This window comes from Molothrus aeneus, chromosome 3, assembly GCF_037042795.1.
Source record: "Molothrus aeneus isolate 106 chromosome 3, BPBGC_Maene_1.0, whole genome shotgun sequence".
NCBI lineage: Eukaryota > Metazoa > Chordata > Aves > Passeriformes > Icteridae > Molothrus > Molothrus aeneus.
Genome location: NC_089648.1, coordinates 110,364,954 through 110,379,448, shown reverse-complemented (window position 1 = coordinate 110,379,448; position 14,495 = coordinate 110,364,954).

Genomic DNA, 14,495 nt, shown 5'->3' with positions numbered 1-14,495 from the left:
CCTTGCAAAGTTGAAGCCTCTTGCTTTGGTGTGGGATAAGAACAGGGTGCAAGTCAGAAGGATGAAATGGGCCACAAAAGTTTGTTAACAATAGAATGATAACACTGGGATAAAATCCATTTTTAGACATTTCTGAGCACTTTCCAGTCACGTTTTGGGATCTGGCATAGTCTGAGGTGATACAAGAGGCATGGTTTGAAGGGGGAGGTATTTTAATAATAAAATATATATTTCTTGTAAAAGATATGACCTCTTCCCCAAACCTTGGCTCTCTCTTATTAAGCAGGAACTTGTTTTCAGGTTCAGTCTGATACCACCTCCTCTTGACTTTTGCACTGTTGCTTGTCATGACATTGAACCAAGAGCTGATAAGGTTTGTGGTGACTTTATCCATAATAAATTTAAAAAATCACTGAGACAGTGACTTTTTCTCCCTGTGACAGTGTCCCTGAGCCTCCACAAAAGGGTGCCCACAATCAAAGTTGTTTCCAGACCTGCTGCTAAATCCCCACGTGGGGTCAATATTCACTGACTGCAGCCAAAACTGTGCCAAAAACTGAAAAACTTTTGACAACTAAGTGCCAGATCCTGCTCTGTGTAATTCATTAGTGTGAGTGAAGACAAGGGATGCAACAGGAATGGGAGAATAATCTGGGTGTCTTATTAAGTTTAGAGTTTTTCCCACTTCAAAGCACATCCAAAATGTTATTCAGCCCCTCATCCTGCATCTCAGGGATGGTGATGAAGAGACCCCAAGCAATTCCATCAGGGAAGGAGTTTGGTTGCTCAACTTGAAGACTGAACTTGGCTGGGCAGTGAAGCTCTCATCTGGTGCTCAGGAAGAGCTGTACCAAATTCCCTGCCAAGTGATGTCATCGGGGCTGAGCTAATGATCCAAAGAGGGACTGGCACCAAGAGCTGAGTGTCCGCACAGCCAATGCCATTAACACCTCACAAAAGTCACTCAGGGTGCATTTTCAAGACTGGAGCCAGCCTCGGAGATGGGGCGGGCCCCCTGAGGAGGAGGAAGATCATCCTTTGAGCTTCTACCAGCCTTACACCTCCTCCTGGCATACCTAGTCCAGGCCAGGCAGGACTGTGTGTTGATGGTGTGACTGCTTTGCTGAGTGCAGGCTAGTTCTCCTCAGGTTCAAGATGATCCATCACTTGTTTGAACAATTAGCTTTTCCTGATGGTAGAACAAACATAATTCACAGTTGCCCTATCAGGCATTTTGTCCTCAGCTGAGTCCGTATTTCAGAGGAGAATTTCAGTGGGCTAAAATTGCAGCACTTTTTCTATATATTTTAAGCTCTGGTATGTTTTGTAGGATCTTCTGATGGTGCACTGATCTGTCCTTCCTCGTGAGAGCCTGGGCATGTCCTGGTGCCCAACCCTACAGCCATGAAGGGACCCTTTTAGTCATGGTTTCACTCTTGTGCCTTGGACAAAATTTTGTTTCTTGACTTGAGCTGAGGAGTGAGTGAGCCAAATCCAACTCTGTGCAGGGCCTTGTGCCTTCAAACCTCAGGAGTAACAGACAGAAAATAGAACTGAGTCCTGCAGCCTTTTTCACTGCTCTGCTGCCTGAAGGATCTCAGGAAAAAGCTTGATCCAAATCAAGTCTTGGTTTCTGTAGGAGCTCCATGGTCAGAACCTGCTCAACATTTTACCCAAACCTTCTCTTTAGTAGGTGAGACTGCAGAAGACATTCCCAGTGCTGTTATATCCACTTGTTATAGCCCATCTGCCATGCAGCAGGAAACACAGAGGTAATTCCTGCTCAAACAGCACACCCCGCTTACTGATGTGGGCTCTGCTCTAGGCCAGGGTAAAAGCTGGCTCAGCTCCATGGAAGCTTTCCCACATTTAGCATGGTGGAATAAGAGAAAAATTTTGCTCAGGAGCCTGCTTCCAAAACAAAGGGATCTTTAGAGAAATTAACAGTCCTGAAACATGGAAAGGAGCAGACAGCCCAGCGGTGAGCATGAAGCTCCTCCACATACATGGAAGAGACACAGGAAGATTCTCAAAAAAGCAAAGCTGATGCTCCAGAAGAACCTAAAACCTCAGAGCTGGCATTAGGAAATCATTGCAATGTGACCACAGTAACAAACCAACCAGCTGGGACAAGGAAATGCTTCCATGACCAAAACCAAAGGCATCCCATTAGCACCAGTGGAAATAATTGTGGAAATAAGGGAAGAAAACCTGGGCTCCCTTCAAAGAGGTGAAGAAGAAGGAATGCTGAAGAATTCCCCAGTTCATCAAACCACCACCAGCCCTCTGAACATCTGAGGACATTCTTGATACTGCTTCAGACGTGAGGTTCATCCAGCACCTGCAGCTCTGAAGGGCAGAGAGGATCCACCAGGAACCTCGTTAACATTAATTAGTGTGACCCAATCAGATCCACCAGTGATTCCACGACCTGGTCCTTCCCAGAGCACATTTCACTGCAGATGAGAGAAAAGCTGGGCTGTTCCTTCCATTTACTGGACAGACTCTTTGCCACTCAATTAAAAGGGGACCTTTTTGACTTCACAGCAGGGATTGAAGACAATAACCACAAAATACAAAATCCAACCCTATTTCTGAAGCAAATAAAGAACAAATAAGGCCAGGAGTTCCATGTGATTTCTGAGCAGAAATGAAACAGCTGCATCTCTCCCTTCTGCCTAATGCAAGATGATTAATGAACAGATTGAAAGGATTGTGTGTTTTATGTCAAAATTTGGGGATTATATTAGGCAAAGATTGAACTACCATAATGGACCCTCAATCAAATTATAGCAGTTTAACAATAAATTGTGCTTTTTGGTATCTCAAGCTCGTTTCAAATTTCAGAAAGTCTCATTATCTCAAAATAAACCTTTCAAAAAGCTCAGTAGAATGACAAAATGCCCAAATTCAAACACACACATTGGAAGCATACTTTTCATATAGGTATTTTTCTCATTGTTAGATTAATTCTTTTTCCAATTCAACTCCAACCTGTAATTCCATCTGCTATACAACTTCATGAACACATCTGTATTTCATTCCAGATAGACAAAATACTACACCATAAAAATAGAAATAGGTGGGAACAGGCAACAAAAATAATTAAACCAAACCAAAGAACAAGCCAGATTTGTACAGACACCAGATCAGAATGAGAAAAAAAATGCTGTTTGTACTGAACAATTGTGCCAGTTTTAGAGAGAAGACTATGCAGAAGGGGTCTCCTGAAACCCAGTCTAAATCTGTGCTTTGCAGTCCTGTCTTGTGCTTTAAGTGAAACCCAACAGCATTTTCTCCACAGAGATTTATTCATCTTTGGGTTTCATTTCCTGCTTCTTTATTTCTTTTTCCTTTCTAAATTTTTTAAAATTTTTAAAATACTTTTATTTCCTAATGGAACAGCTGGATTTATATTCAGTAATAATTCTTCTCCTTGCTCTTAAAATATGTCATATTCCATTTGTGTCCAATTCTTTCTGGTCACTAATTTTTAATTTTCTTTGACAAAGCAGTGGAGGAAAATGTTACATTCCCCACAGTCTGGCGGAACTAAATGGAGAGGATTCCCCTCATTTTACTCCCAGTAAAGTAAATTACCTGTCAATATTTCCTAACCAAGCTAAGAATCCCAGCATTTGAGGCTTGGTGCTTTTTTTGTTTTCTAACTCCAGCCTATGGGAGCGGTGGGGGCATTGAAAAGGATTGCTCTGAACAGATGTGGGCTTTGTGTCCTCACATTTCTGGCAGGAGGATCGAGCTGTGAGGCTCCTAGAAAGGCTTTCCTGGGAATAAACCATTGAGAGGTCCCATCCACCTCAACAGCCCTCTCTAATGCTCCTCCGCACACTGCAGGACTCTGCCAGAATTTCAGTGCCAGAGGTTGGTCATTGTGGTGTTCCTGGCTCCAGGGTCCAAGGACATTTTCCACCAGATAAGCACAGGGCAAAGTCTTCCTCACTTTGCCAGGAGCTCACACATTCCTTGGGCTTCCCTTGGGCTCCCTTGTGCTTCCATTGCTGGAGCACGAGGAACTGTGTGGCTCAGAATGATGCATGTGACCAAAAAATGAGGGTTTTTCACTTCCCAGGATATTTGTGCTCTGACCATGGGAATTTGGCTTTAGCCCATCAGGGTGAGATCTCCAAGGAGAGCCTCAAATCCTCAATTCCAGCCATAGTGAAGGAGGTGCATCCCATGTGCCTCAGCCAAGTGGTGATTTGTCCTGGAGAGCTCTTTGTCTCTCTCTCCACTCCCACAGAAAAGACCTGGATTAGTGACTCTGGGTCAGTGGCTGCCATTAGATGGACAAATCTTTAATAAATGCGGTCCCATGGCTCAGGGAAGTGCCACATTTCAATTATTTCATATAATGGACCCCCTCTTCACCCAAATGGAAAGAGATGAACATATTATTCCTCCATCAACCCTAAAAGCACCTCTTTGTCTGCTCCCTCTCTACCTCCTGCTAAATTCAGTGTTGAGATCAGACAAACCAAAATTGAAAGATCAGGACTGCAAATTATTTTCTTTCAATTTTGCTGTTTGATTCCAGTTACAAACAGTCTGTATTTGGGGAAAAGAAAAATAGTAAATTCATGTTTGACAATTCTGGTGTCTATCTCACATCTCAAAAACATCACTTCAATGGAAAAGGAACAGAAATAATAACCATTCACTCATGAACACAATATTGATTCCAGTGTACAGGAAAATAGGATCCAGACAGGATTTTACAACTAAGAAGGAAACATTACAATAAAGATTATGACATTTTATGAATATTCGTGTTATAGCTTTGAGCTTTATTGCAAAGCAAAAAATATATATTTGTATATATATATATATATTTTTATCTACATATCACCTCTGACATTGTATACAACACTAAATCACAAGAAATCAAAGAAATCATAGTGAGGTAGATACAAAACAAAGGGATGGTGAAGAATCCAGCTGCTAAATTTGGCTTAACGCAACTGTCATTAACATCTGTATATCCACCACAGCAGTGAGCTTTGATTCACAGCTTGATCAATGGATCCTACTAACATTGATATTGATATTGATATTAGAGCCCATTTAGGAATGATGCCATTTGGGGAATGGGGAGGAAAATAAATCAGAAGTGTTTCCTACAAACCAGTCATCTCTGAGGGAAAATTTTCCATTGATTTTTCATGACTTTTAATGTTGATAAAACAGATCTGAGAAACAGCCTGTGATCTAGGGGTACTGGTGGTGCCTGAGGGCAAAGAGGGAGAACTCTCCAGCAGGGGAATCTACTGGGGTTGAACATAAGCAAAAGCAAATAAACCATTCTCCCTTCCTTTCAGGTGGCTGAGAGGAAACAGCATACCCGGGAATGCTGGAGGCTGCATCCACAAAAGTGTGCTCTGGAATATCGGCTTGGACTTATTGATGATGGCCAACCAAACAAGGCTTCAGCAGAAGGGCAGCCCCTGGATGGATCCTGCTGCTCTTTTCAGGCAGCAGCAGGTACGTGGCAAGAAAATTGGTACCACTGAAGTGACCGGCGCTGCTGGGACCGGTGCTGGCACCTGGTGGGGTCTGGCTGCTTGCTCTGCATTCCCACAAGGAGGCTTGTTAAGGCACCTGGATGACTGGGGCTCTATGGGTTATTCTCAGCACAATATCCCAGAATGGATTTGGGACAGCCTTGGGCTTTTAAATTTAGCCTTGGGCTTATAAATTTAGTCTGTCAACCCAGGACAAGATGTACCTGGTGCTTCCCTCCATGAGTGGAAAGACAGATATGAGAAGCTGTGGGTTTAATGTTAGCCAGGTGGAACCAGGCTGGATCCAGGAAAAGATTTCCAATGTGTTTCCAGCACAGGGATGGTTGGTAAAAGTTCTTTAGGCCATTGGGCCACCTTTATCCATTGGGTGGCATGTGCAGCAAAATATAGATATGGCACCCTCATATCATTCAGGAACCATGAATTATCAGTGGTGTAAGGAGCTCTCAGTGCTCTATGTCCAACACAGACAAAAGCAAGTTGGATTTTCTGGACTAGGAAGCCCCTTTGCTGCTGCTCAAACATCTCCTAATCTTCTTGCAAAGGGAGGAAGTAACACCCTGGAAGAAGCACGATTCCCCAGCTTTCCTGCAAACAGTGGCAATGCAAGCTTGATTCTTCTATCATTTACAATGTCATGGCTGGATTAAAGAAAATGAGGAGAATTGACCAGAACAAATTGCAAATGAGCAGGAGGAGAAGCCTGTGTGACTGCTACCAGCTCTCTATGTGAATTGAACAAGTCACTGTCAAAGAATGACCTTATCCTTTAGGAAAACATACAGAAGGTTATTGCTTGTGCATTCATTTCCAAGAGGTTTTTTGGGAACCCCTACAGTGACCAGAAGACAGTCACAGAAAGTCTGTAGCACTTAAGAAAATCAAATTCCCTCATTTCTTTAATTCCCCCATACCTTTAGTCCTGTCAGGGGAATGCCTGATATGGATGTGCCACTTTGGCAGGGGCTGCAGACCCAAATTCCTGATTCCAGAGCTGTGTTGAAGGAGATAATTTTGAATGCTTATTAGCAGAATACAAAATTCTCATGAGAAGCTATGGTGGAGAGTATCTTGCAAACATGGTAAATCCTGTCCAGTTTGGATGGGATTCAGCTCACCTAAACATAACCAAATAAAGGCCACACGACAGATCTGAAATCAACTGGGATGAGTCCTCACCTGGCAGTCTCCCTTGAGAGAATGGATCTTGATAACTCATGGGATACCCAGATCTTCTGGATAAATTAGAGGATTGGATCCCCTTCACGTAAAGCCAAGGAACTTTGGACAAACCTCCTCATCCAAGGGAATCTGTCAAAAAATGCACCCTAGTCTTAAGCTCTGGAAGCCCGAAGTGGCTTTATACTTGTCCACAAAGTGAATTTCTCCTGTTCTTTCCCAAAGACACTGCTAGAGATTTGGGTTTTCATCTCACCAAAAAAGCCATTTGCAACTGAAACATGGGTGTGCTTTTATTGATACTCTAAAGGCTGCCTTGCTTTGCTTTCAAGAGGCTGGGTAACACAGAAAGGAAAAAAGTATTGCCAAGCATCTTCCATGCATTTCTTTTCCCTAACAGATTTTCTTGGTGAGTCATGGAACAAGCAGCTTTTGTAAGTTACTTGCTTTAGGAACTGGAGTGTTCTTAAGTATGCGCTTAAAATATTTTAACTGCAGGATTACAGATTGAGTCAAACTTACCTTCCAGGTTCCTCTGCTCACTGAATTTAGCCATTAGGAAGGTATCCTAAATTTTTTCCTTAAAACTTTAGAAGAAACTGGGGCAGAAGATGACTCCACTTGGCCTCTCAGCACTGTGTTTTCAGGAATGGAAATTCTAACTTAAAGTGAGCTGGGGAGTGGGGGGAAGTACTCTCTTTGAAAAATACTGATTAATCATGAAATTAATCATTAATAATCATTAACACAGACTGCAGATGCTGGCATCCACCTTTTCCACTACGGCTGTTTTCAGGTAAATGTGGCTGTAACTTGAGCAGGAAGACTCACATCAAGTTCTTGGTGAGGATTCAAATGCAAGAAGATTGGCTTGAAGAAGCACCTTTGATACCACAGAATGGTGTGGACACTTGTGTTCCCACTGATACATGGAAGAGATGCCACAAATCCATTCCCTTCATCCTCCCCACTTCAGAAAGGGCCCTTTCTGTATCTACAGCTGTTCCTTGGTCACGTGGAAGAACTTCACTAAGTTAGGTGTCCAATGAGTCAGAAATGGGATTTTATCTGTCCCACCCCAAGAAATTCAAGGTCACAAAATCATTGAACTACAGAATATCTCAAGTTGGAAGGCATCCATGGGGTCTGTGTGCAGGGTATGGGATAAGAGCAAGTTGACAGAAGCAATCCAGGATTTTGCCCTCGGCCAAGCTGTGGCTGAGGAGAATCCGATAAAGGGATTTGAAGAGTGTCACCATGGTGGGCCATGGCTCCAAGGACGGAGAAGCCTTGAGTGGAAGGAAGAAGAAGCACAGCCAGAAGATAAAGATGAGGTGATGAGGGAAGCAGCAGTGAGCTTCGTGAACAGAAGAGAGCTGGAGGACAAGGGGCAGGTTGGTGAAGAACTCACCATAAACTGGCCCGAATCTCCTCCCGCCGGCATGGAGAGGGACCCCGCGGGGCGTGCCCAGGAGGACCAGGAGTGCAAAGTGCTTAAAGGCTTGGTCAGCATTGGCAACCCCCGTGTGACAGGCACAGAGAGGTGGGAGCGACGCGCTTGAAGCCGCAGGGGAGCCAGTGGTGGGCATGGGGGGACAGGGCGGCCGCCTCTGGGGGCCGCGTGGTTTCCTGAGCTCATCACTAGGACGACCCTGTTTCCTCACCAACGCTCTCTCCGTGGCGAACTGGGGCGGGGGAAGAAAAGTTATCAAGACTGAATCACTGAATCCCCCCCCCAGGAATATTCACTGTGGATAACGGGTTGATTTTCTACCTTTCACCTAAGGACAGGGGGAATTTTACCCAGTAGAGCCAGGCTATTTATTACAGCTGAAAGAACTACAAAACCTCTGTTTGGATGGTGTAGATGGGTATGGTCCTGGGTTTGGATGTGTGTCTATGTTATACACACCCTCATGTGGACATAGGCTATTATATATTTCTATAATATATAATATAGTATATAATACACACACACACGCACACGCACGTGAGATACTCAAACACCTGAACTCCTCTTAAGTCATGGAATCAAAAGGCTCTTCTTTGAGGGGGACACTCACTACATTTTCTATATAGACAACTTTGTACATACAAGTCGTAAAGTGCGTTAAAAAGCGCATAAAATTTTCTATGTAGAAAACTATGTACATATAGCACACACATGTACTAAAACACTTGGAGTTAAGCCAAATTTCACCTTCATCTTCACATCCCCAATACCTACAATACAAAACCAGAATTAAAAAAAAACCAAAAAAAACCAAAACCAAAACGAACAAAAAAACATAAGGAACCAAATGAAGAAAAAATTTCTAAAACCCAAGAGAGAGAAATGAATCAAGAAAGGAAACCAAACCCAAAAAACAGTCAACAGAAGCCTGGCACATGTAGAAAACATTGATTCACTTAGAGAACATAAAGAGGGTCATGTCCGAACCTCCTTTTTCTTAAAAACAAAACCAAACCCCTTTTGTTTGTCTGTTTGTTAGCTCTTATTGTTTGAGAAAAGTCACAGTAGCACTCTCACCTTGAACCAGAGTTTGGAACTTTTTGTGTTTCTTTGTACAAAAGAAAAAACGGTTTAGGTTATGGAAAATAGTTGGGAAATTTGAGGTTGGAGAGAGGAGATAGAGAGAGAAACTGGAAGATTGCATAGTTGTGAACAGTGGCTTCTCATCAAGGTGAAAAAGTGCATCATCTGATAAAATAGCATTTGATTATTATTCTTTTTTGTTCGGTTCCATACTTTTTTTTTTCCTCAGTCAACTGTACATGTCACACATGAAAAGGTATTTACAGCACACACACATGCTAACATTAAACGTCTGACACTGAAACAGCCATTCTTTAAAGGTTCCATCAGAGTTTGTTCCATGCAAATTTGTATTCTTTTTAAATACATTTTTTGCTACATCCTAAGACCACAGACTTGTCTAAGCCCATCTCATGTAATTGTGATCATTAGCAACGCAAAAAGGGGAAAAGCACCAAAATGGCTCGGTTTGATCACCAAACCTCTGCTTTGACTTCTTTCTCTTTTAATTTTCATTCCTTCATCACTGCTGGTTGTTTGCTTTTTAAATTTTTTTTTTCTCTTTGTTGTTGTCATTTGTTTACATTAATTTTCCAGAGATGGGAAAAAAATTGACTTTTTCTTTTTTTTTTAAAGTTTTCTTGAGGTAAGAGTTATGCTCAGAACCTGGGGCAGGCAGCAAAGCTTTCAAAAGCATTTGAGATATGACGTGTGAGGCCAAACACTGCCACCAACATTGTAAACTGACAATGAAACAAAACAAAACAAATAAAATTGAGATGAATATTCCAGGTTTCTGTCCCAGCTAAACCTCCCACCCTCTTTGAACCCTCTGTCCTTTTGCAAAAAATCTCAAATGGAATGAAAAGGAAATAAAAGCAACTTGGCACATTCCCTCTTGCCCCAGCCAAATGAAAAAAGACAGGTGTTGTACATTAAAAAAGATACTTCAAAAGCTTTTCATGCTTGCTGCCTGTCTCAAGTGCATTTTAATATATGTCTGATCATTTACATTTATATAGGAAAGTCATATTTGTTACACTTTACACAGGATCACTTCATTTTTGTCCTTTTTAAACCGTTTCACTTTTTTTTTTGTCTTTCGGATAATGAGTTGGTTATAACAATCTACAGTAAGGCTGCACAGGAAGAATACTGTGTGGTTTTTTTTTAATCTCTAAGAACCAAAGTATATAAAATGAGGTTTGATTCTAGCACCTTTTACAGTATTATTGGTGTTGTTCCCTTTAGGAAAAAAATACCTTCACTCCACATCTGTTTTATCATCTCTCTTTAGTTTCAGCAATACTTCAAAGGTAACAATAAGGGGATTATTGACCCAAACCAGCAGTCCTTTGACAAAAAAAAACCTCTCCCCCCTGAAGTCAGGCAGAACTGCTCATGTGAGCAAAGCCTTAGCCAGCTTCCCTCCTGCCTGCCAGCGAGGGCTGGGGCAGCAGTTTGCTCTGAGCAGCAGGGAAAACCGAGCATCCAAAGAGGAAAAGAACCACACCAAGTTGCTGGGGCAGCTGAGATGGAGAGGCTTGACAGCAGATGGTTTTGCTTGGGGTGGAGGCAATAACACTGCTTGCCAAAAGGTGCAGAGGACGCTGCCCTGGGATGCTCCCCTGGGATGCTGCCCCACCGACCCCATCGTCCTCCTTCCATGGCAAGGGGAGACCTCCCCATCCCACGTGAGGAGGAAGATGTGGCCTGGCAGCATCCGCTGGGGAGATTTGGAGAAATTTTTATAAATTTCTATGATGTGAAACAGCATCTTTCACTGAGAGTGTTTCTGGGAGCTGGGAGGGGAGAAGGAAGCTGGAAAAATAAAAAACAAACCGTGGGAAAGAAGAGAAAAAGAGGAGCTCCTTGCCAAGGTTGTAATGTTTTACAGGATATTTGTTGGTTTCACTCGAGCAGTGTTAATCCTGCAGAGGAATGGTTCATTCCCCTGACAGCGGCATCAGAACCTCAATTATATATATATAATTATAACTATAGCAATCTATCTATCTAGCTATCTATCTATTTTTATTTATATAAGTATACATTAAAGTCTGTTACTGCACTGGCACCTAATACAGAGGAAAAGTACTGGCGTTGCTGCTGGATGCAAGTGGTTGCCTTGACTGAAGTCCTGTGAAGGGTGAGCACCACAAGGAAAGGCACCACGAGGCTTTGAGAGTTGAAATGTTGCTGCCCTAACATAGCCATCACCAACAAAAATAAAGAGCTTGGTGGAGTTCATGAGGGCAGGTGGGGCCAGGCTGAATTCTGGCCTTGCTGATGACAGAAAAAACCAGAGTTTTCCCAGAAAAAAATACTGGGGTTTACACAGGGTGGCTGATGGTGAAATTGAGACCAGAGTTTGGTCTTTTAAGGGGCACGTTGATTTTGCGAGCTCTTATGTAGCACTTTGGACACTTTTTATCAGCTTTCCTAAATTCAAACAGCCTCTTTGTGCTGTGTTCAACACACCTGCACAGATGGAAGAAAAGCAGGATGGGACTTTGAGCACTCGGGAAATAGTCTAACACAAAGAGGGCACAGCCTGCCGTGGGCTGCCTCCTGGGATGGGCTGGATGCCTTCAGCTCCCACTAAACCAGGGGAAGTCGAAGGCGCTCAGCGAGTCTGATCTCATCCCTCTGCATAGCCCTGTCCTGAATATCTCAATCCATCACACCCCAGGAGCCCAGAGAATAAATTGTCCTGGACACAGGCAACAATTTTGATGGGTTGGCAGAAGTCCTGCCAGGCTGAGGCAGAGATGAAACCTGCACCTGTCTGGTTTTCCGAGGTCTTAGCCTGTGCTTCTCATTCCCTCCTTACTCAATCAACATTTCTGCTGTGCTAAACTTTTATGTTGGCCCTTGCTCTATTTCTCCTGCTCATAAACTCATGCTCAAGCACATTGCCCTCCAAGATGTAGAAAACAGAGGAAGAGCTGGGAATAAACTAAACACACCCTCAGAGCCCTCCTGCAAAAGGAGAAGTTGCTGCAGACACTGCCCATCCCCAACGGGATCCCTGTGCATAAGGTCATTGCTTGGTGATCGAAAAAGAAAAAGAAGAGACTCGCAGGCACTCGATGCCAAGATAAGAGCACAGGTTTTGCATCGTGTTGACACCTGTCAGCCCATCCCGTGTGAAAATCCCGAGCTCTCCCGACAGCTGCTGACAAGCAGCCTGCCCCCGCTGTCAGCGGCATCGCGCCGAGTCAAGGACAGCGCCGACGAGCTTGGCGGAAATTCGCTTGCTGGACAGAGAGGAGGGGCAGGACTGTCCCCAGGACTGTCCCTGGCCATTTCTGGCCAGCTCAGAGCAAGGGTTGGTGGCAACCCCGTGTGAACCAAGCACCGTGTGTGTGGCTTGCTGGAGGAAGCCAAGAATGGTGTTGGGAGACCACTGTGGGGGACTAATGGAGTTGCCTGTGGCAGGACTTGACGTGGTTTTCCTTGTTCATTCAGGTCGACTTTTGGGCATCTGATTTGGATCCCAGTCTTTCTAGAATCCCAGGAAGGCTGGCTCAGGTGCAGAAATGACCGAGGAAGAAGCCAACCTCTACCAGAAGAACTGAAAATCCTTGATCCTAACTTGGATGGATGGGCATCTTCACCTGCAAGCCACACTGGGTCGGAATGGCACTGGAAGGAGAACTTCAGATGAAGGACCTGGGTTCAGAAGGGGCTGAGTTTGGTTTATAAGGCAAATTCAAGGCATGGGCATGACCAAGTTTCAAGCTTAGTTAACAAAAAATGTACTTTTTACTAGGAAAGCTTAGGCCATTATTCCTGACTGATGCACCTGATCAAGACGATCTGGGGTGAGGAGAATTCTTTGGAATTTTTTCAGCCAGGCAGGACTTAGGGTGGGAGAATAAGACACAGGGATGCCTGTGGCATGAACTCTTGGCAATCCACTTGAGGACCCATGTGCTCTCTCCACTTCTGCTGTCAACAACCCCATGGCCCAACAGGACTGTGCTAAATCCTTGGTTTCTCAGTTGACTTCCCCGGATGCTTTCCATGGGGAGAGAAGGGCATTTCACAGGATGGAGAAAAACGCCTCCCTAAATCTTATTGTGACGTTTCAGAACAATCTGCCTGTTTGTGTCTGCTGAGCCAAATGGGGACAAAAATAGGGTGATATGATGGATTTGTCCTGCTCTGCTGACCACTACTGTGGTCCCACACCACTTTTGATGTTAAAGTCTGGAAGCACATCACCAACATTGTCTAAATAATCTCTCATCACCCATGTGAGGGAACCTTTATCCCTTCCAGTTTGCAGGTGAAAGAAACATGGAGCAAAAAAAACCCAAAACCCCCAGGTTAACCCTGTAACTCTAACAACTTATTTTTGCCATGTTGTACTAGTTGTGGAATTTGTTCTCCTTGAATAAGATTTATTTGAGGAATCAAGTGCAAGACTGTTTTCCAGGTTTTGAGTGTTAATGGGTTCCAGTAGTGATTAGTTGAATTTCAATGTTTATGGGAAAAGTGGCACTTCTGCAATAGAAGTATTTAAATTGTGCTATTCTCTGTGGCTGTGCCAATTTTCCAGTACTATCAAAATTCACTAATCAAAAACTCTCCTAGGATGACAGCTCATTTGAGAGGTTTCTGTAGACTTTTAGGACTCTTTTCAATCAGAAGAGCTTTGCAAGATGTAAGATTGACAAAGATCTTTAAATGCACATTGCAACACCTGGGGTAAACGCGGCAGAGATCCAGGGATGGAGGTGGCATCAGACTGACCATTCCCATATCACATGCCCTGGAAAACAAGCCAAGGGCACCAGGGAACATCTCACACCTGCCAGCAGACACAACCCTAAAATCCTCTTTGCTTTCCCAACCAACAGCCCATGGCAAAGATGGAGAGAGAATGTGGATCTTCAGGCACCATGATTTTCAAAATAAATCCAAAAATATTCACACCACAGGAAGGGCATTTCCTTGCAATCAGAAAGTCATTCAAAGCCTCCAGAATATAGAGCCTTCCTGTGATAATCCTGGTTTTAGGGGAACAGCTCCACCATGGAGCATGCTGTCAGATTCCCAAAGACAGATTCCTTGTTCCTATTAGTCTGGAAGAAGGAACACACAGAAAAACAGGCAAGACTGTCACCCCACCTGTTATCTCATACTCTTTTTATAATGGGTGGCCATATCAGATTTAGTGGAATGGTCCAAACTTGGCCCAGTGACAGGAGTCACCAAAATGAGACGTGAAA